At 39.4% G+C, this 23,214-nt stretch overlaps 1 protein-coding gene across 1 annotated transcript in view; it reads left to right on the top strand.

The window, feature by feature from the left end:
- Window positions 1–23,214, top strand: part of plxdc1 (plexin domain containing 1) — a gene marked incomplete at its 3' end in the record, with an annotated part of 661,275 nt that overhangs the window by 449,994 nt on the left and 188,067 nt on the right. The window lies entirely within an intron of this gene.

The following is a 23,214-nucleotide window of genomic DNA, read 5'->3' as shown; positions in this document are numbered from 1 at the left end:
CCTTACGACTGTTTTTGCAGGCGCTACGTAAAATTTGTTCGTGCGTTTATCGAAAACGGTTTTACGAATCAATTTGAATTCCATAACTTTTTGTCAGCACTGCCTGAAGATGATCTGGTTCAATTTTCGTGCAAATCGGACAAACCGTCTAGGACGAGTTCGAAAAAGTATGTTTCGCAAATGATTCAAAATGGCGGCCATATTCTTATTACGGAAAATGAAGTCATAGAATGCAATCGAATCGGCATGAGCTCAGGAATCAGAGGAAAAAATAATTTTGTTGATTGGCCTTACAGTTCAAAAGTTATTAGCAAAATAAAAGTGAAACTTTGGACAGGTGGTGGCGCTAGAGGGAATGACTTAGAAACACCAAAATTGGTGTATTTAATGTTGGGACTGTGCTCTATCAGAATGTCAAACCAAAACAACTTTCCCGCAATCGGTTCTATGGGCTGCCATAGACTCCAAGAGCGGAAGAAGAAGAAGAATAATAATAATAAATATAGCTGCAAGCAGCAATTACCGGGGCCAAGCAGAATAAGACGACAAGACATGCCGACATGTCTGAAAGTGTCAGACCAACTGCAACAATGAGCAATTAAAGACATTTAAAGAGGATTTTAGACGAAATGGCTGAAAAATCATAGAAACAGTAATTAAAAATATGATTTAATGGATTATCACCTTCGACAAATAGGTGGCACAGTTACAAAACTGATGTGATGTGGTCAGAGTGAGGAGACAATGACACATACAAAGTTTGGTGTCAATATGTCAAGGCATTGCAGAGATAAAGCCTGAATAGTGCTATTAGCATCATGCCTCAAATTTGCTGCTGCGCTATACGAAAACGGTTTCGTCAATTGACACGAAATCCATAACTTTTAGTCGGCACAGTCTGGGGATGATACGATTCGATTTTGGTGAAAATCGGACAAACGGTGTGGGAGGAGTTCGAAAAAGTATGTTTTGAATGAAAATAGCATTTTATCTCACAAAACTGTATTGAAGTCAATGGGAATTTCATGTTTTGTTCTATTATAGCGCCACCAAGAGGCTCAGTCCCACAATTTTTTTTACGTGTCCTCAGAGTGAGCCCATACATATGTGTGTCAGTTTTGGTGAAAATATCTCAATTTGCTTTAGAGTTATAAACATTTATATGAAAAAACACGTAAAAAATGACTGACACATGACTTTGTTTGAATTTTACTACCCCTAAACATCAATATTTTCGCATTTGGGCATTGGCGTATAGCTATCGACCTATGTTTTCAAACTTCTGACGGTGGTTTCGTCTCGATCGGACAAGCGGTTTCGAAGATATAGCCTAATGTTTTTTAAGCGCTAAATCACAACGCTACACAAACCGTAAGGCGAAACCTAGCATGTTTGGTATCGTAGGACTCGGCAAGGTTTCAGGAGTCTAATTAGATGAGTCTCGTGAAAATAAGTCGACCGCACCCAAAGTTATAAGCATTTGAAAAAAAAAATTCCCCACTAGGTGGCGCTGTTTCGAAACTTCTCACACTCCTTCAGGACATCGTGCTGATGACCCATGCCAAGTTTCGTAACAATCCGTTCATGCGTTCATAAAATACAGCATTTTAGCACATAATTCAAAATGGCCGACAGTCAAAATGGCCGATATGGTAAAATTGGATATCAGTCGACTCGGCATGTCGCCCTGAATCTAACGAGACCAATTTTATGATTTTTGGACAAACTGTTCAGAAGTTATAAGCAAAAATAGCCATTTTTCATATCTCCGGACCAGTAGGTGGCGCTGCGCCGAAACGCAGCATGTAGCCTCAGGTCATGCTTGTGATGACATGTACCAAGTTTGGTCTGAATACGATAAACCGTTGCAGAGATACAGCCTTACGACTGTTTTTGCAGGCGCTACGTAAAATTTGTTCGTGCGTTTATTGAAAACGGTTTGACGAATCAATTTGAATTCCATAACTTTTGGTCAGCACTGCCTGAAGATGATCTGGTTCAATTTTCGTGCAAATCGGACAAACCGTCTAGGACGAGTTCGAAAAAGTAGCTTTTTCAGAAAATTAAAAATGGCGGCCATATTTATATGGCGGAAAATGACGTCATAGGGTGCAATCGAATCGGCATGAGCTCAGAAATAAGAGGAAAAAAGAATTTTGTTGATTGGCCTTACGGTTCAAAAGTTATTAGCAAAATAAAAGTGAAACTTTGGACAGGTGGTGGCGCTAGAGGGAATGACTTAGAAACACAAAAATTGGTGTATTTAATGTTGGGACTGTCCTCTATCAGAATGTCAAACCAAAACAACTTTCCCGCAATCGGTTCTATGGGCTGCCATAGACTCCCATGGCGGAAGAAGAAGAAGAATAATAATAATAATAAATATAGCTGCAAGCAGCAATTACCGGGGCCAAGCAGAATAAGACGACAAGACATGCCAACATGTCTGAAAGTGTCAGACCAACTGCAACAATGAGCAATTAAAGACATTTAAAGAGGATTTTAGGCGAAATGGCTGAAAAATCATGTAAAAAGTGATTCAAAATATGATTTAATGGATTGTCACTTTTGACCAAAAGGTGGCGCTGTTACGAAATTGATGTGGTGTGGTCAGAGTAAGTAGACAGTGACACATACAAAGTTTTGTGTCAATATGTCGAGGCATTGCAGATATAAAGCCTGAATAGTCATTTTGGCATCATGCCTCAACTTTGCTGCTGTGCTATACGAAAACGGTTTCATCAATCGACACGAAATCCATAACTTTTTGTCGGCACAGTCTGGAGATGATACGATTCGATTTTAGTGAAAATCGGACAAACGGTCTAGGAGGAGTTCGAAAAAGTAGGTTTTGAATGAAAATCAAGATGGCGGACAGGAAGTTTGGCCAAATAAGGAAAACTTGGTATCTATGTTCTCGGCTTGACCCAAGGAATATATTAAGACCCGTGGCATTTCAATAGCCAGATTTATTCAAAAGTTATTAGCCTTTTTGGAAATTTTGTTATAACTTTTGACCACTAGGTGGCGCTGTCTTGAAATATTTTGGTTGCCTTCAGGGGATGGTGCTGATGACACAATCTGAGTTTCGTAATATTACACCAATGCATTTGTTTAGTATAGCATTTTATTTCACAAAACTGTATTGAAGTCAATGGGAATTTCATATTTTGTTCAATTATAGCGCCACCAAGAGGCTCAGTCCCACAATTTTTTTTACGTGTCCTCAGAGTGAGCCCATACATATGTGTGTCAATTTTGGTGAAAATATCTCAATTCGCTTCGGAGTTATAGACATTTATATGAAAAAACACGAAAAAAATGACTGACACATGACTTTGATTGGAAATTAGTACCCCTAAACATCAATATTTTCGCATTTGGGCATTGGCGTATAGCTATCGACCTATGTTTCTAAACTTCTGACGGTGGTTTCGTCTCGATCGGACTAGCGGTTTCAAAGATATAGCCAAATGTTTTTTAAGCGCTAAATCACAACGCTACACAAACCGTAAGGCGAAACCTAGCATGTTTGGTATCGTAGGACTCGGCAACGATTCAGGAGTCTAAAAAGATGAGTTTCGTGAAAATAAGTCGACCACACCCAAAGTTATAAGCATTTGAAAAAAAAAATTCACCACTAGGTGGCGCTGTTTCGAAACTTCTCAGGCTCATTCAGGGCATTGTGCTGATGACCCATACCACGTTTCGTAACAATCCGTTCATGCGTTCATAAAATACAGAATTTTAGCACAAAATTCAAAATGGCCGACAGCCAAAATGACCGATATGGTCAAATTGGATATCAGTCGACTCGGCATGTTGCCCTGAATCTAACAAGACCAATTGTATGATTTTTGGACAAACTGTTCAGAAGTTATAAGCAAAAATAGCCATTTTTCATATCTCCGGACCAGTAGGTGGCGCTGCGCCGAAACACAGCATGTAGCCTCAGGTCATGCTTTTGAGTACAAGTACCAAGTTTGGTCTGAATACGATAAACCGTTGCGGAGATACGGCCTTACGACTGTTTTTGCTAGCGCTACGTAAAATGTATTTGTGCGTTTATTGAAAACGGTTTGACGAATCCATTTGAATTCCATAACTTTTTGTCAGCACTACCTGAAGATGATCTGGTTCAATTTTCGTGCAAATCGGACAAACCGTCTAGGACGAGTTCGAAAAAGTAGCTTTTTTTGAAAATTCAAGATGGCGGCCATATTTTTATGACGGCAAATGACGTCATAGGGTACAATCGAATCGCCATGAGCTCAGGAATCAGAGGAAAAAAGAATTTCGCTGATTGGCCTTTTGGTTCAAAAGTTATTAGCAAAATAAAAGTGAAACTTTGGACAGGTGGTGGCGCTAGAGGGAATGACTTAGAAACACCAAAATTGGTGTATTTAATGTTGAGACGGTCCTCTATCAGAATGTCAAACCAAAACAACTTTCCCGCAATCGGTTCTATGGGCTGCCATAGACTCCCATGGCGGAAGAATAATAATAATAATAAATATAGCTGCAAGCAGCAATTACCGGGGCCAAGCAGAATAAGACGACAAGACATTTCGACATGTCTGAAAGTGTCAGACCAACTGCAACAATGAGCAATTAAAGACATTTAAAGAGGATTTTAGACAAAATGGCTGAAAAATCATAGAAACAGTAATTAAAAATATGATTTAATGGATTATCACTTTCGACAAATAGGTGGCACAGTTACAAAACTGATGTGATGTGGTCAGAGTGAGGAGACAATGACACATACAAAGTTTGGTGTCAATATGTCAAGGCATTGCAGAGATAAAGCCTGAATAGTGCTATTAGCATCATGCCTCAAATTTGCTGCTGCGCTATACGAAAACGGTTTCGTGAATTGACACGAAATCCATAACTTTTAGTCGGCACAGTCTGGGGATGATACGATTCGATTTTGGTGAAAATCGGACAAACGGTGTGGGAGGAGTTCGAAAAAGTAGATTTTGAATGAAAATAGCATTTTATCTCACAAAACTGTATTGAAGTCAATGGGAATTTCATGTTTTGTTCTATTATAGCGCCACCAAGAGGCTCAGTCCCACAATTTTTTTTACGTGTCCTCAGAGTGAGCCCATACATATGTGTGTCAGTTTTGGTGAAAATATCTCAATTTGCTTTAGAGTTATAAACATTTATATGAAAAAACACGTAAAAAATGACTGACACATGACTTTGTTTGAATTTTACTACCCCTAAACATCAATATTTTCGCATTTGGGCATTGGCGTATAGCTATCGACCTATGTTTCCAAACTTCTGACGGTGGTTTCGTCTCGATCGGACAAGCGGTTTCGAAGATATAGCCTAATGTTTTTTAAGCGCTAAATCACAACGCTACACAAACCGTAAGGCGAAACCTAGCATGTTTGGTATCGTAGGACTCGGCAAGGTTTCAGGAGTCTAATTAGATGAGTCTCGTGAAAATAAGTCGACCGCACCCAAAGTTATAAGCATTTGAAAAAAAAAATTCCTCACTAGGTGGCGCTGTTTCGAAACTTCTCACACTCCTTCAGGACATCGTGCTGATGACCCATGCCAAGTTTCGTAACAATCCGTTCATGCGTTCATAAAATACAGCATTTTAGCACATAATTCAAAATGGCCGACAGTCAAAATGGCCGATATGGTAAAATTGGATATCAGTCGACTCGGCATGTCGCCCTGAATCTAACGAGACCAATTTTATGATTTTTGGACAAACTGTTCAGAAGTTATAAGCAAAAATAGCCATTTTTCATATCTCCGGACCAGTAGGTGGCGCTGCGCCGAAACACAGCATGTAGCCTCAGGTCATGCTTTTGAGTACATGTACCAAGTTTGGTCTGAATACGATAAACCTTTGCGGAGATACAGCCTTACGACTGTTTTTGCTAGCGCTACGTAAAATGTATTCGTGCGTTTATCGAAAACGGTTTGACGAATCAATTTGAATTCCATAACTTTTGGTCAACACTGCCTGAAGATGATCTGGTTCAATTTTCGTGCAAATCGGACAAACCGTCTAGGACGAGTTCGAAAAAGTAGCTTTTTCAGAAAATTAAAAATGGCGGCCATATTTATATGACGGAAAATGACGTCATAGGGTGCAATCGAATCGGCATGAGCTCAGAAATAAGAGGAAAAAAGAATTTTGTTGATTGGCCTTACGGTTCAAAAGTTATTAGCAAAATAAAAGTGAAACTTTGGACAGGTGGTGGCGCTAGAGGGAATGACTTAGAAACACAAAAATTGGTGTATTTAATGTTGGGACTGTCCTCTATCAGAATGTCAAACCAAAACAACTTTCCCGCAATCGGTTCTATGGGCTGCCATAGACTCCAAGAGCGGAAGAAGAAGAAGAATAATAAATATAGCTGCAAGCAGCCATTACCGGGGCCAAGCAGAATAAGACGACAAGACATGCCAACATGTCTGCAAGTGTCAGACCAACTGCAACAATGAGCAATTAAAGACATTTAAAGAGGATTTTTGGCAAAATGCCTGAAAAATCATAGAAACAATAATTAAAAATATGATTTGATGGATTATCACTTTCGACCAATAGGTGGCGCAGTTACAAAACTGATGTGATGTGGTCAGAGTGAAGTTACAATGACACATACAAAGTTTGGTGTCAATATGTCAAGGCATTGCAGAGATAAAGCCTGAATTAGTGCTATTAGCATTATGCCTCAACTTTGCTGCTGCGCTATACGAAAACGGTTTCGTCTATCGACACGAAATCCATAACTTTTAGTCGGCACGGTCTGGAGATGATACGATTCGATTTTGGTGAAAATCGGACAAACGGTCTAGGAGGAGTTTGAAAAAGTAGGTTTTGAATGAAAATCAAGATGGCGGACAAGAAGTTTGACCAAATAAGGAAAATTTGGTATCTATGTTCTCGGCTTGACCCAAGGAATCTATAAAGACCAGTGGCATTTACATAGGCTGATGTATTCAAAAGTTATTAGCAGTTTTGGAAATGTTGTTATAACTTTTGACCACTAGGTGGCGCTGTCTCTAAATATTTTGGGTACCTTCAGGGGATGGTGCTGATGGCACATTCTGAGTTTCGTAATATTACACCAATGCATTTGTTAAGTATAGCATTTTATTTCACAAAACTGCATTGAAGTCAATGGGAATTTCATGTTTTGTTCTATTATAGCGCCACCAAGAGGCTCAGTCCCACCATTTTTTTTATGTGTCCTCAGAGTGAGCCCATACATATATGTGTCGATTTTGGTGCAAAAATCTCAATTTGCTTCGGAGTTATAGACATTTATATGAAAAAACACGTAAAAAATGACTGACACATGACTTTGATTGAATATTACTACCCCTAAACATCAATATTTTCGCATTTGGGCATTGGCGTATAGCTATCGACCTATGTTTCCAAACTTCTGACGGTGGTTTCGTCTCGATCGGACAATCGGTTTCGAAGATATAGCCTACTGTTTTTTAAGCGCTAAATCACAACGCTACACAAACCGTAAGGCAAAACCTAGCATGTTTGGTATCGTTGGACTCGGCAACAATTCAGGAGTCTAATGAGATGAGTTTCGTGAAAATAAGTCGACCACACCCAAAGTTATAAGCATTTGAAAAAAAAAATTCACCACTAGGTGGCGCTGTTTCGAAACTTCTCACACTTCTTCAGGACATCGTGCTGATGACCCATACCAAGATTCGTAACAATCCGTTCATGCATTGTTAAAATACAGCATTTTAGCACAAAATTCAAAATGGCCGACAGTCAAAATGGCCGATATGGCAAAATTGGATATCAGTCGACTCGGCATGTCGCCCTGAATCTAACAAGACCAATTTTATGATTTTTGGACAAACTGTTCAGAAGTTATAAGCAAAAATAGCCATTTTTCATATCTCCGGACCAGTAGGTGGCGCTGCGCCAAAACACAGCATGTTGCCTCAGGTCATGCTTGTGATGACTTGTACCAAGTCTGGTCTGAATACGATAAAGCGTTGCGGAGATACACCCTTACGACTGTTTTTGCAGCCGCTACGTAAAATTAGTTTGAGTGTTTATCGAAAACGGTTTGACGAATCAATTTGAATTCCATAACTTTTGGTCAGCACTGCCTGAAGAGGATCTGGTTCAATTTTCGTGCAAATCGGACAAACCGTCTAGGACGAGTTCGAAAAAGTAGGTTTTTAGAAAAATTCAAAATGGCGGCCATATTTATATGACGGAAAATGACGTCATAGGGTGCAATCGAATCGGTATGAGCTCAGGAAACAGAGGAAAAAAGAATTTTGTTGATTGGCCTTACGGTTCAAAAGTTATTAGCAAAATAAAAGTGAAACTTTGGACAGGTGGTGGCGCTAGAGGGAATGACTTAGAAACACCAAAATTGGTGTATTTAATGTTGGGAATGTCCTCTATCAGAATGTCAAACCAAAACAACTTTCCCGTAATCGGTTCTATGGGCTGCCATAGACTCCCAGTCGGAAAAATGAAGAATAATAATAAGAACGGGAACAGATACAATAGGTGCCTCCGCACCTTCGGTGCTTGGCCCCTAAATATAGCTGCAAGCAGCCATTACCGGGGCCAAGCACAATCAGATGACAAGACATGCCAACATGGCTGAAAGTGTCAGACCAACTGCAACAATGAGCAATTAAAGACATTAAAGAGTATTTTAGGCCAAATGCCTGAAAAATCATAGAAACAGTAAATAAAAATATGATTTAATGGATTATCACTTTCAACCAATAGGTGGCGCAGTTACAAACCTGATGTGATGCGGTCAGAGTGAAGTGACAATGACACATACAAAGTTTGGTGTCAATATGTCAAGGCATTGCAGAGATAAAGCCTGAATAGTGCCTTTGGCATCATGCCACAACTTTGCTGCTGCGGTATACGACAACGGTTTCGTCAATCGACACGAAATCAATAACTTTTAGTCGGCACGGTCTGGAGATGATACGATTCGATTTTGGTGAAAATCGGACAAACGGTCTAGGAGGAGTTCGAAAAAGTAGGTTTTGACTGAACATCAAGATGGCGGACAGGAAGTTCGGCCAAATAAGGAAAACTTGGTATCTATGTTCTCGGCTTGACCCAAGGAATCTATTAAGACCAGTGGCATTTCAATAGACAGATTTATTCAAAAGTTATTAGCCTTTTTGGAAATTTTGTTATAACTTTTGACCACTAGGTGGCGCTGTTTCGAAATATTTTGAGTACCTTCAGGGGATGGTGCTGAAGGCACATTCTGAGTTTCGTAATATTACACCAATGCATTTGTTTAGTATAGCATTTTATTTCACAAAACTCTATTGAAATCAATGGGAATTTCATGTTTTGTTCTATTATAGCGCCACCAAGAGGCTCAGTCCCACCATTTTTTTTATGTGTCATCAGAGTGAGCCCATACATATATGTGTCGATTTTGGTGCAAAAATCTCAATTTGCTTCGGAGTTATAGACATTTATATGAAAAAACACGTAAAAAATGACTGACACATGACTTTGATTGAATATTACTACCCCTAAACATCAATATTTTCGCATTTGGGCATTGGCGTATAGCTATCGACCTATGTTTCCAAACTTCTGACGGTGGTTTCGTCTCAATCGGACAAACGGTTTCGAAGATATAGCCTAATGTTTTTTAAGCGCTAAATCACAATGCTACATAAACCGTTAGGCGAAACCTAACATGTTTGGTATCGTTGGACTCGGCAACGATTCAGGAGTCCAATGAGATGAGTTTCGTGAAAATAAGTCGATCACACCCAAAGTTATAAGCATTTGAAAAAAAAAATTCACCACTAGGTGGCGCTGTTTCGAAACTTCTCACACTCCTTCAAGACATCGTGCTGATGACCCATACCAAGTTTCGTAACAATCCGTTCATGCGTTGTTAAAATACAGCATTTTAGCACAAAATTCAAAATGGCCGACAGTCAAATTGGCCGATGTGGCAAAATTGGATATCAGTCGACTCGGCATGACGCCCTGAATCTATCAAGACCAATTTTATGATTTTTGGACAAACTGTTCAGAAGTTAAAAGCAAAAATTGCCATTTTTCATATCTCCGGACCTGTAGGTGGCGCTGTGCCGAAACGCAGCATGTAGCCTCAGGTCATGCTTGTGAGTACATGTACCAAGTTTGGTCTGAATACGATAAACCGTTGCGGAGATACAGCCTTACGACTGTTTTTGCAAGCGCTACGTAAAATTTGTTCGAGCGTTTATCGAAAACGGTTTGACGAATCAACAAGATTTTAATAACTTTTTGTCACCACTGCCTGAAGATGATCCGATTCAATTTTCGTGCAAATCGGACAAACCGTCTAGGACGAGTTCGAAAAAGTACCTTTTTAGGAAAATTCAAAATGGCGGCCATGTTTTTATGACGGAAAATGACGATATAGGGTGCAATCGAATCGTCATGAGCTCAGGAATCAGAGGAAAAAAGGATTTCGCTGATTGGCCTTACGGTTCAAAAGTTATTAGCAAAGTAAAAGTGAAACTTTGGACAGGTGGTGGCGCTAGAGGGAATGACTTAGACACACCAAAATTGGTGTACTTAATGTTGGGACTGTCCTCTATCAGAATGTCAAACCAAAACAACTTTCCCGCAATCGGTTCTATGGGCTGCCATAGACTCCCATGGCGGAAGAATAATAATAATAAATATAGCTGCAAGCAGCCATTACCGGGGCCAAGCACAATCAGATGACAAGACATGCCAACATGGCTGAAAGTGTCAGACCAACTGCAACAATGAGCAATTAAAGACATTAAAGAGTATTTTAGGCCAAATGCCTGAAAAATCATAGAAACAGTAAATAAAAATATGATTTAATGGATTATCACTTTCAACCAATAGGTGGCGCAGTTACAAACCTGATGTGATGCGGTCAGAGTGAAGTGACAATGACACATACAAAGTTTGGTGTCAATATGTCAAGGCATTGCAGAGATAAAGCCTGAATAGTGCCTTTGGCATCATGCCACAACTTTGCTGCTGCGGTATACGACAACGGTTTCGTCAATCGACACGAAATCAATAACTTTTAGTCGGCACGGTCTGGAGATGATACGATTCGATTTTGGTGAAAATCGGACAAACGGTCTAGGAGGAGTTCGAAAAAGTAGGTTTTGACTGAACATCAAGATGGCGGACAGGAAGTTCGGCCAAATAAGGAAAACTTGGTATCTATGTTCTCGGCTTGACCCAAGGAATCTATTAAGACCAGTGGCATTTCAATAGACAGATTTATTCAAAAGTTATTAGCCTTTTTGGAAATTTTGTTATAACTTTTGACCACTAGGTGGCGCTGTTTCGAAATATTTTGAGTACCTTCAGGGGATGGTGCTGAAGGCACATTCTGAGTTTCGTAATATTACACCAATGCATTTGTTTAGTATAGCATTTTATTTCACAAAACTCTATTGAAATCAATGGGAATTTCATGTTTTGTTCTATTATAGCGCCACCAAGAGGCTCAGTCCCACCATTTTTTTTATGTGTCATCAGAGTGAGCCCATACATATATGTGTCGATTTTGGTGCAAAAATCTCAATTTGCTTCGGAGTTATAGACATTTATATGAAAAAACACGTAAAAAATGACTGACACATGACTTTGATTGAATATTACTACCCCTAAACATCAATATTTTCGCATTTGGGCATTGGCGTACAGCTATCGACCTATGTTTCCAAACTTCTGACGGTGGTTTCGTCTCAATCGGACAAACGGTTTCGAAGATATAGCCTAATGTTTTTTAAGCGCTAAATCACAATGCTACATAAACCGTTAGGCGAAACCTAACATGTTTGGTATCGTTGGACTCGGCAACGATTCAGGAGTCCAATGAGATGAGTTTCGTGAAAATAAGTCGATCACACCCAAAGTTATAAGCATTTGAAAAAAAAAATTCACCACTAGGTGGCGCTGTTTCGAAACTTCTCACACTCCTTCAAGACATCGTGCTGATGACCCATACCAAGTTTCGTAACAATCCGTTCATGCGTTGTTAAAATACAGCATTTTAGCACAAAATTCAAAATGGCCGACAGTCAAATTGGCCGATGTGGCAAAATTGGATATCAGTCGACTCGGCATGACGCCCTGAATCTATCAAGACCAATTTTATGATTTTTGGACAAACTGTTCAGAAGTTAAAAGCAAAAATTGCCATTTTTCATATCTCCGGACCTGTAGGTGGCGCTGTGCCGAAACGCAGCATGTAGCCTCAGGTCATGCTTGTGAGTACATGTACCAAGTTTGGTCTGAATACGATAAACCGTTGCGGAGATACAGCCTTACGACTGTTTTTGCAAGCGCTACGTAAAATTTGTTCGAGCGTTTATCGAAAACGGTTTGACGAATCAACAAGATTTTAATAACTTTTTGTCACCACTGCCTGAAGATGATCCGATTCAATTTTCGTGCAAATCGGACAAACCGTCTAGGACGAGTTCGAAAAAGTACCTTTTTAGGAAAATTCAAAATGGCGGCCATGTTTTTATGACGGAAAATGACGATATAGGGTGCAATCGAATCGTCATGAGCTCAGGAATCAGAGGAAAAAAGGATTTCGCTGATTGGCCTTACGGTTCAAAAGTTATTAGCAAAGTAAAAGTGAAACTTTGGACAGGTGGTGGCGCTAGAGGGAATGACTTAGACACACCAAAATTGGTGTACTTAATGTTGGGACTGTCCTCTATCAGAATGTCAAACCAAAACAACTTTCCCGCAATCGGTTCTATGGGCTGCCATAGACTCCCATGGCGGAAGAATAATAATAATAATAAGAAATGGAACAGATACAATAGGTGCCTCCGCACCTTCGGTGCTTGGCCCCTAATAAGAAATGGAACAGATACAATAGGTGCCTCCGCACCTTCGGTGCTTGGCCCCTAATAATAAGAACGCGAACAGAAACAATAGGTGCCTCCGCACCTTCGGTGCTTGGCCCCTAATAATAAGAACGCGAACAGATACAATAGGTGCCTCCGCACCTTCGGTGCTTGGCCCCTAATAAATATAGCTGCGAGCAGCGATTACGGGCCCAAGCCGGTGGCACCGCCACCCTGGTGCCTTTAGTTACCTAAAGGCACCGGGGTGGCGGTGCCACCGGCTTGGGCCCGTAATCGCTGCTCGCAGCTATATTTATATATATATATATATTAGGGATGGTAAGATTAACCGATTCGCATCGGTGCATCGACATAAAAGTTAACGATGCGATGCATCGATTTGAATAAGTGTGCATCGGATAAGTTGGCATTTGTATCGCGATGCATCGTTTCTAACATATTTGCATCGGTTAAAAATGATTTATTCATTTATATTTATTATACTTCTACTATTTATAAAGTGATCAATCATTTGTGACCGATATTTTATTATGTAACTGCTGCGTCCACAACGAACGCGAATAGAGCGTCTGGAGCTAGTGGTTTCCATGTTAAAAAGACGCGTTGACGCGCGTCTGGTGGTCTTGCGGCGCGATAGACACGTTTAGCACGGCGCGATGGACGCGATTTCCCCTTATTCGCGTCTCATCACCATCACTCAACTGTTGCGTTTAGAGCCATTAAAAGTCAGGCACTTAAGCTACTTTATGATTTGCTGTATGTCTGATATTTATTTTAAAATAAATAAAAGTTAACTATCTATAATTGCATAGCATCTTATTACATTGAATCACATCGCGCTGAATCACATCGAAATCGTATCGCACTGCATCGTAATAGTAGTGAATCGTATCGCATCGCATCGCATCGCATCGGTAGCTGGTTATATGTATCTTTAATGTATCGTATCGTTGGCTATGCATCGAGATGCGTATCGTATCGGCCTAGTTATGGAGATGCCCATCCCTAATATATATATATATATATATATATATATATATATATATATATAAAAGACAGAAACCTTATTACCTTATTATTAACCAGTGGTAAAATATTCTCACCGTCACAAACCTAGTATATTTTTATGTAGATACAATAGGCCTACCTGATTTTGAACACAAGAGGGCAGTATAGCCCTATGTATGACTTGACTTTTATGGCACTAAATAGTACAATTACTATTTTTTAAACTTATAAATAATTATTAAATTGAAAAAAAAAAGAATAAAATGGGTTTAGTTGTGATATTTGTATACTTTTATATAGAAATAAATGGTTTTTAATTACATTTTTAGAAGATGAGGCTTTTAGTTTCCTTTTTGTACATTACTTTAGTCCCTCACTATAGCAAAAATGTTTGAGATATTTATTATCCATTCACAATTTAGCATATTTAATGTATTTTCATCATGTTGAAAAAGTTTGGTGGGAATAAAATAAATAGTTTAAGAGGAGTGGCTAAATATTCAGAGGCTGATTTTGCAAAAAAATCCACATTCAGACCAAAATATCTGACTTCCTGATGGCTGGAGCTAATGAATGTAAATTAGAAAGTTGTCCGGCTTGATGAGAACAATATACGTACTATTTTTTTTTTACTGTAGTTTAAACTAACCCCCCCACTTTTGTCAAAAGCATGTTGAAAGTGACACATTTCCTGCTGCCAGTTGGTGGCGCTATAACTTTGACTCACAGTATTTACATCCATCTGATCGGCCTCTTACCACGAACACACTGCTGAAGTTTCATCAAGATCAGTCAATGTATGCAGAATTTATTCCACTTCGTGTTTCTCTTTTCTCGCCATAAATTCGATTCCTCGCCACGGCCAAACCGTTCGAGATATCAAAAATCTGTCCGCAATTTAGCATCCTCAAAGTCTTGACTACATGCACACCGAGTTTGGAGGGGACACAGTGAATTTTCTAGGAGGAGTATTTCACATTCCACAGCAAGCGTTTTCCAAACAACCCATAATAGCCAACTTCCTGTTGGGCTGGCGTAAAACTTGAAAGAGGGATAGTTGTTTGGCCCGATGAGATCTATATGTGTACCGAGTTTCATATTAATTCATGCAAGCGTGTTTGATATATGTAACAAGTTTTCAGACCCCGTTCAAGGGGGCGCTGTTGAGCCCCCCTGCCACGCCCGTTTCTGAAACTTTTCACATGTCTACTGGCTAATAAGTGTTTTGTGTCTGTCGAGTTTCATCCAATTTCAAGCATGCTAAGAGTCTCAAACGCATCCGGAAAGAACATTAAAGTTTGATGCGTTGCCACGGCAACAGTATCTAAGATATCAATAATCCTTTCACAGTTCTACATCTGCTGTGTATTTACATTATATACATAAAGTTTGAAGCAAATCGGGTAAAAATAAGAGGGTGACTTCAAAGCATTTTGAAAGTGACACACTTCCTGCTGCCAGTTGGTGGCGCTATAACTTTGACTCACAATAGTCACATCAATGTGATCGGCCTCTGACAACGAACAGACTGCTGAAGTTTTATCAAGATCAGTCAATGTATGCAGAAGTTATAACACACTTCCTGTTTCTCTTTTCTCACTATAAATTCGTTTCCTCGCCACGGCCAAACCGTTCGAGATATCAAACATCTGTCCTCAATTTAGCATCCTCAAAGTCTTGACTTCAAGCTGACCGAATTTGCTGGGGATCGGATGAATTCTGTAGGAGAAGTATATTAAATTCCACAGCATGTGTTTTTCAAACAACCCTAAATAGCCAACTTCCTGTTGAGCTGGCGTAAAACTTAGAGCACGAAAGTTGTTTGGCTCGATGAGATCTATATGTGTACCGAGTTTCATATTATTACATGCAAGCATGTTTGATTTATGGACCAAGTTTTTGGATTCTATTCCAGGGGGCGCTGTCGAGTCCCCCTGCCACGCCCGGGTACCAGTTTCAGCCCGGCCCTAATGGCCGCGGGTTCTGACCCGTGTGCAAAGTTTCATGAGTTTTTGAGTCTGTTAAGGGCCCCAAAAGCCCCCGAACCCTTGAACAATAATTATAATAATAATAATAATAATAATAATAATAATAATAATCCTAACGAAAACAATAGGGCTCTGCGCCCTTTCAGGGCTTGGGCCCTAATAATAAATAATCCTTCCAGAAACAATAGGGCCTTCGCCCTTTCAGGGCTTGGGCCCTAATAATCCTACCGGAAACAATAGGGCCTTCGCCCTTTCAGGGCTTGGGCCCTAATAATAATAATAGAAAAATATAGCTGCGAGCAGCGATTACGGGCCCAAGCTGGTGGCACCGCAACCCCGGTGCCTTTAGTTGCCTAAAGGCACCGGGGTGGCGGTGCCGCTGGCTTTGGCCCTTCATCGCTGCTCGTATATATATATATATGAAAATATTACTTGTCTTACCTTATTCTGATTTTATGATACACTCAAAATATTCCACAACAAATCCTTTAAATTTAATGTAAAAATAAAAATGAATGTAAGCAGTGTTGGGCTCAAGTAACCCTCTCATTAGAATCAAAATGTTTCAATATTTGCATGTATTTGGATGCTAAACTATTCTTAATTATAGGCTTTGTACTTCTCTCGTGTTGCAATATCGACGGAAAAAAATCATCCTCTTCACAAGCGCGAAAATGTGCTTGGAAACATTACAGTGGAGAGGTGCTTACTGTGAATGTACGAATTGTACTACTTACTATTTAAACAGAGCAGTGTAATTGTTATATGTTAGGTTGACTATTTTATCATTATATTTTATTAGGGCTATAATGAACAGGCAGCGATGTCAAGATTACAATGCTGGAATGTGTGTGTGTGTGTGTGTGTGTGTGTGTGTGTGTGTGTGTGTGTGTGTGTGTGTGACGCGGGCGCGATTGAACAGTGGACACATAAAAACATACATAAATTGTCTTAGTTCATTCCTACTTCCATAGGAATACATTGAAAATGCTCGCTCTACTCCACACCATTATCAATGTCTGTGCTGATGTCCGAATTTTACTTTCGCTTTTAACTTAGCAATTTAAAAGCCCTCAGCGCTGTCACACGCGATTAACCGATGGGAAAATATTCCCACAGTCACCTCCCTAATATATTTATATATAAATACTATAGGCCTACCTGATTTTGAACACAAGAGGGCAGTATAGCTCTATAAATTACATGATTAATTTATTTTTTGGACTAAAAAAACATTCTGGCTATTTTTAATCACTTAGGAGGAGTAGCTAAAAACTCAGAGTCTGAAATATCCAAAAAATCCACATTCAAACCAAAATATCTGACTTCCTGTTGGTCCAAGCTAATGACTGTAAATTAGAAAGTTGTCCGGCTCGATGAGACCAATATACTTACTGATTTTTGTAATTATGGGTAAACCTAACCCCCCCACTTTTGTCAAAAGCATTTTGAAAGTGACACACTTCCTGCTGCCAGTTGGTGGCGCTATAACTTTGACTCAGAATAGTTACACCCATCTGATCGGCCTCTTACCACGAACACACTGCTGAAGTTTCATTAAGATCAGTTAATGTATGCTGAAGTTATAACACTTCGTGTTTCTCTTTTCTCGCCATAAATGCGTTTCCTCGCCACGACCAAACCGTTCGAGATATCAAAAATCCGTCCGCAATTTAGAATCCTCAATGTCTTGACTTCATGCACACCGAGTTTGGTGGGGATTGGATGAATTCTCTAGGAGGAGTACTTCGCATTCCACAGCAAGCGTTTTCCAAACAACCCATAATAGCCGACTTCCTGTTGGGCTGGCGTAAAACTTGACCGGGGGAAAGTTGTTCGGCCCGATGAGATCTTTATGTGTAACGAGTTTCATATTAATTCATGCAAGCGTGTTTGATATATGGACCAAGTTTTCAGACCCTGTTCAAGGGGGCGCTGTTGAGCCCACCTGCCACGCCCATTTTTGAAACTTTTCACATGTCTACTGGCTAATAAGTGTTATGTGTCTGTCGAGTTTCATCCAATTTCAAGCATGTGAAGAGTCTCAAAAGCATCCAAAAAGAATATTAAAGTTTGATGCGTTGCCGCGGCAACAGTATCTAAGATATCAATAATCCTTTCACAGGTCTACATCTGCCGTGTATTTACATTATACACATAAAGTTTGAAGCAAATCGGGTAAAAATAAGAGGGTGATTTCAAAGCATTTTGAAAATGACACACTTCCTGCTGCCAGTTGGTGGCACTATAACTTTGACTCACAATAGTCACATCAATGTGATCGGCCTCTGACAACGAACACACTGCTGAAGTTTTATCAAGATCAGTCAATGTATGCAGAAGTTATAACACACTTCCTGTTTCTCTTTTCTCGCTATAAATTCGTTTCCTCGCTACGGCCAAACCGTTCGAGATATCAAAAATCCGTCCGCAAATTAGCATCCTCAATGTCTTGACCTCAAGCTGCCTGAATTTGCTGGGGATCGGATGAATTCTGTAGGAGAAGTACATTAAATTCCACAGCATGTGTTTTTCAAACAACCCTAAATAGCCAACTTCCTGTTGAGCTGGCGTAAAACATAGAGCACGAAAGTTGTTCGGCCCGATGAGATTTATATGTGTACCGAGTTTCATATTATTACATGCAAGCGTGTTTGATTTATGGACCAAGTTTTTGGATGCTATTCCAGGGGGCGCTGTCGAGTCCCCCTGCCACGCCCGGGTACCAGCTTCAGCCCGGCCCTAATGGCCGCGGGTTCTGACCCGTGTTCAAAGTTTCATGAGTTTTTGAGTCTGTTAAGGGCCCCAAAAGCCCCCGAACCCTTGAACAACAATAATAATAAATATAGCTGCGAGCAGCGATTACGGGCCCAAGCCGGTGGCACCGCAACCCCGGTGCCTTTAGTTACCTAAAGGCACCAGGGTGGCGGTACCGCCGGCTTGGGCCCTCCATCGCTGCTCGCAGCTATATTTATATATATATATATATATATATATATATATATATATATATATATATATATACATACATACATACACACACATACATATATATGTATGTATATATATATATATATATATATATTATTGTTCAAAAGTTTGGGGTCAGTAAGATTTTTTATGTTTTTAGGAGAAGTCTCTTCTGCTCACCAAGGCTGCATTTATTGATTAAAAATACAAACAAAAACAGTAATATTGTGAAATATTATTCCAATTTAAAACAGCTGTTTTCAATTTTTTAATATTTTACATAGTAATTCATTTCTGTGATCAAAGTTGAGTTTTCAGCATCATTACTCCAGTCTTCAGTGTCACATGATCCTTCAGAAATCATACTAATATGATGATTGATGCTCAATAAATATTCATTATTATTTTCAATGTTGAAAACAGTTGTGTACAGATTTTTATTTTTTTTTCAAAATGCTTTGATGAATGTAAAGTTCAAAAGAACAGCATATATTTCAAATATATATATTTTTAACATTATAAATGTCTTTACTGTAACTGTTGATCAGTTTAACTCATCCTTCATAAATAAAAGTACTGATTTATTTTATTTATTTCCCCCAAAAATAAAATTGTAATTATTACTAACCCAAAACTTTTGAGCGGTAGTGTTTAACGTTACAAAAGCTTTAGATTTCAGATAAATGCTGTTCTTTTGAACTTTCTATTCATCAAAGACTGTACACAACTGTTTTCGACATTTAAAATAATAATGAATGTTTCTTGAGTATCAATCATCATATTAGAATAATTTCTGAAGGATCATGTGACAGTGACGACTGGAGTAATGATGCTGAAAACTCAGCTTTGATCACAGGAATAAATAACAGTTTAAAATATATTAAAATAGAAAGCAGCTGTTTTAAATTGGAATAATATTTTACAATATTACTGTTTTTGTTTGTATTTTTTATCAAATAAATGCAGCCTTGGTGAGCAGAAGAAACTTCTCTGTTATGTGCGCGCCACAGACTGCACGCACGTCTGCTTAGAGTTCCGCCTTTTGCCTTCCGTCAATATTACGTTATTAGAAAAATATTTTTTTAGAGAATCGATTTTTTAACATTTGTGAATCGATTCAGAATCGTCCACGTCCGCATCGCGATGCATCTAAGAATAATTTTTTTCTCCCACCCCTAGATTTCATACAACAGGTTAATAAACAGTTACAATTAAGTCACTTACATTTTAGATGCAATGTTGAATGTTTTTGTTCTGTTTCAGCAGCGAAAATAGTTAAACAAAGATCACGGCGGAACCATCACGCATCACGTGTTTTCTCATAACTGAACGATTCAGCATTTTTAACGAATCGGTTGACTCAAAGATTGAATGATCAATCCATAAACATCTGTCTTAATCATGATCGACTCATTCGAACGAATCGTTTGAACGAATGAATCAATGACTCGCTTATTAAGATGGATGCCTGGCGACACCTAATGGCGGTTTAGTGTTGTTTAAAAGCATCATTCTTTCCCACATGTGTGTGATTTGTGTGTGCAACATTATCATTATTTTTCTTTCACTATTATATTAGCGATTTAAAAGCACCCACTCGTGTCACACGTCGATTAACCGGTGGGAAAATATCCTCAGACACATACCTAATAAATGTATATTTAAATACAATATTGCCCTACCTGGTAAAAAGTTTTATATACTATTTTGATGTCCTTTTGGACACAAGAGGGCAGTATAGCCCTATGTTTGCTTTTTTGTTGAACCAAATAGCACTAAATAGCCTGTTTTAACTTTTTCATTCTTCTTGAATTGCAAAAACAGAATAAAATGGGTTTAGATGTGATATTTGTATTCTTTTATATAGAAATAAATGGTATATAATTACATTTTTAGAAGATTTTTAGTGTTTCCTTTTTGGACATTACTTTAATCCCTCGCCATAGCAAAACCGTTTGAGATATTTATTATCCATTCACAATTTAGCATATTTAATGTAGTTTCATCATGTTGAAAAAGTTTGGTACGAATAAAATAAATAGTTTAAGAGGAGTGGCTAAAAATTCAGAGGCTGATTTTGCAAAAAAATTCACATTCAGACCAAAATATCTGACTTCCTGATGGCCAGAGCTATTGAATGTAAATTAGAAAGTTGTCCGGCTTGATGAGAACAATATACAAACTATTTTTTCTTTACTGTAGTTAAAACTAACCCCCCCACTTTTGTCAAAAGCATGTTGAAAGTGACACACTTCCTGCTGCCAGTTGGTGGCGCTATAACTTTGACTCACAATAGCTACATCCATCTGATCGGCCTCTTACCACGAACACACTGCTGAAGTTTCATCAAGATCAGTTAATGTATGCAGAAGTTATTCCACTTCCGTGTTTCTCTTTTCTCGCCATAAATTCGATTCCTCGCCACAGCCAAACCATTCGAGATATCAAAAATCCGTCCGCAATTTAGCATCCTCAAAGTCTTGACTACATGCACACCGAGTTTGAAGGGGACACGGTGAATTTTCTAGGAGGAGTATTTCACATTCCACAGCAAGCGTTTTCCAAACAACCCATAATAGCCGACTTCCTGTTGGGCTGGCGTAAAACTTGACCTGGGTAAAGTTGTTCGGCCCGATAAGATCTATATGTGTACCGAGTTTCATATTAATTCATGCAAGCGTGTTTGATATATGGATCAAGTTTTAGAACCCCGTTCAAGGGGGCGCTGTTGAGCCCCCCTGCCATGCCCGGGTACCAGCTTCAGCCCGGCCCTGATGGCCGTGGGTTCTGATCTGTGGGCAAAGTTTCAAGAGTTTTTGAGCATGTTAAGGACCCCAAAAGCCCCTGAAACCTTGATTAACAATATAAAAGCAATAGTCAAATCCCCCCCTCCCCTCACACACACACAGACACAGAGAGAGGGAGAGAAAATTCTTCAGAAAATCCACATTCAAACCAAAATATCTCTCTTCCTGTTGGTCGGAGATGGTTCATGTAAATTAGAAAGTTGTCCGTCTTAATGAGAACAATACACATACCAAGTTTTGTGATTCTAGGAAAAACTAAGCCCCCATTTTTGACTAAAGGTGGCGCTACTGAGCCATTCCACCACGCCTGTTTCTGAAACTTTGCACATGTCTACGGGCTAATAAATGTGATGTGTCTGTTGAGTTTCATGCAATTTCAAGTATGTTAAGAGTCTCAAAAGCATCAAAAAATAATATTAAAGTTTGATGTGTTGCCACGGCAACAGTATCTAAGATATCAATAATCCTTTCACAGGTTTACATCTGCCGTGTGTCTACATTGTACACATAAAGTTTGAAGCAAATCGGGTAAAAATAAGACACTGATTTCAAAGCATTTTGAAAGTGATGTACTTCCTGCTGCCTGTTGGTGGCGCTATAACTTTGACTCACAATAGTCACATCCATGTGATCGGCCTCTTACAACGAACACACTGCTGAAGTTTCATCAAGATCAGTTAATGTATGCAGAAGTTATAACACACTTCCTGTTTCATTTTTTCGCCATAAATTTGTTTCCTCGCCACGGCCAAACCGTTCGAGATATCAAAAATCCGTCCGCAATTTAGCATCCTCAATGTCTTGACTTCATGCACACCGAGTTTGGAGGCGAATCGATGAATTCCCTAGGAGGAGTACATTAAATTCCACAGCATGCGTTTCCAAACAACGCTAAATAGCCAACTTCCTGTTTGGCTGGCGTAAAACTTAGAGCACGAAAGTTGTTCGGCCCGATGAGATCTATATGTGTACCGAGTTTCATATTATTACATGCAAGCGTGTTTGATTTATGGACACGTGTTTGGATCCCGTTCCAGGGGGCGCTGTCGAGCCCCCCTGCCACGCCCGGGTACCAGCTTCAGTCCGGCCCTGATGGCCACGGGTTCTGACGTGTGTGCAAAATTTCAAGAGTTTTCGAGCATGTTAAGGGCCCCAAAAGTGCCCGAAAGTTTGACAAAATAATAATAATAATAATAATAATAAATATAGCTGCGAGCAGCGATTACGGGCCCAAGCCGGAGGCACCGGGGTGGCGGTCCCACCGGCTTTGGCCCTCCATCGCTGCTCGCAGCTATATTTATTATACATACATACATATGTGTGTGTTTATATTTATATATATATATATATATATATATATCAGTGATGCGCGGGTCAATGTATAAACAAACCGCACCCGACCGACGTTTTCAACTAACCCGCCCGCAACTCGGACCGCAAAAAACGAAAAAGAAAATATTGTACCCGACCCGCTTCCTGACCCGCATTTTTTTTTAAAGTAGCTATAATGCTCATCGTAGCGTCTTAATATAACTTAATATTCTAAT

Source organism: Scardinius erythrophthalmus, assembly GCF_964197995.2.
Source record: "Scardinius erythrophthalmus genome assembly, chromosome: 18".
In the NCBI taxonomy this organism is placed as follows: domain Eukaryota; kingdom Metazoa; phylum Chordata; class Actinopteri; order Cypriniformes; family Leuciscidae; genus Scardinius; species Scardinius erythrophthalmus.
The sequence above is the reverse complement of the archived record's forward strand: the minus strand, read 5'-3'. Positions and strand labels throughout refer to the sequence as shown.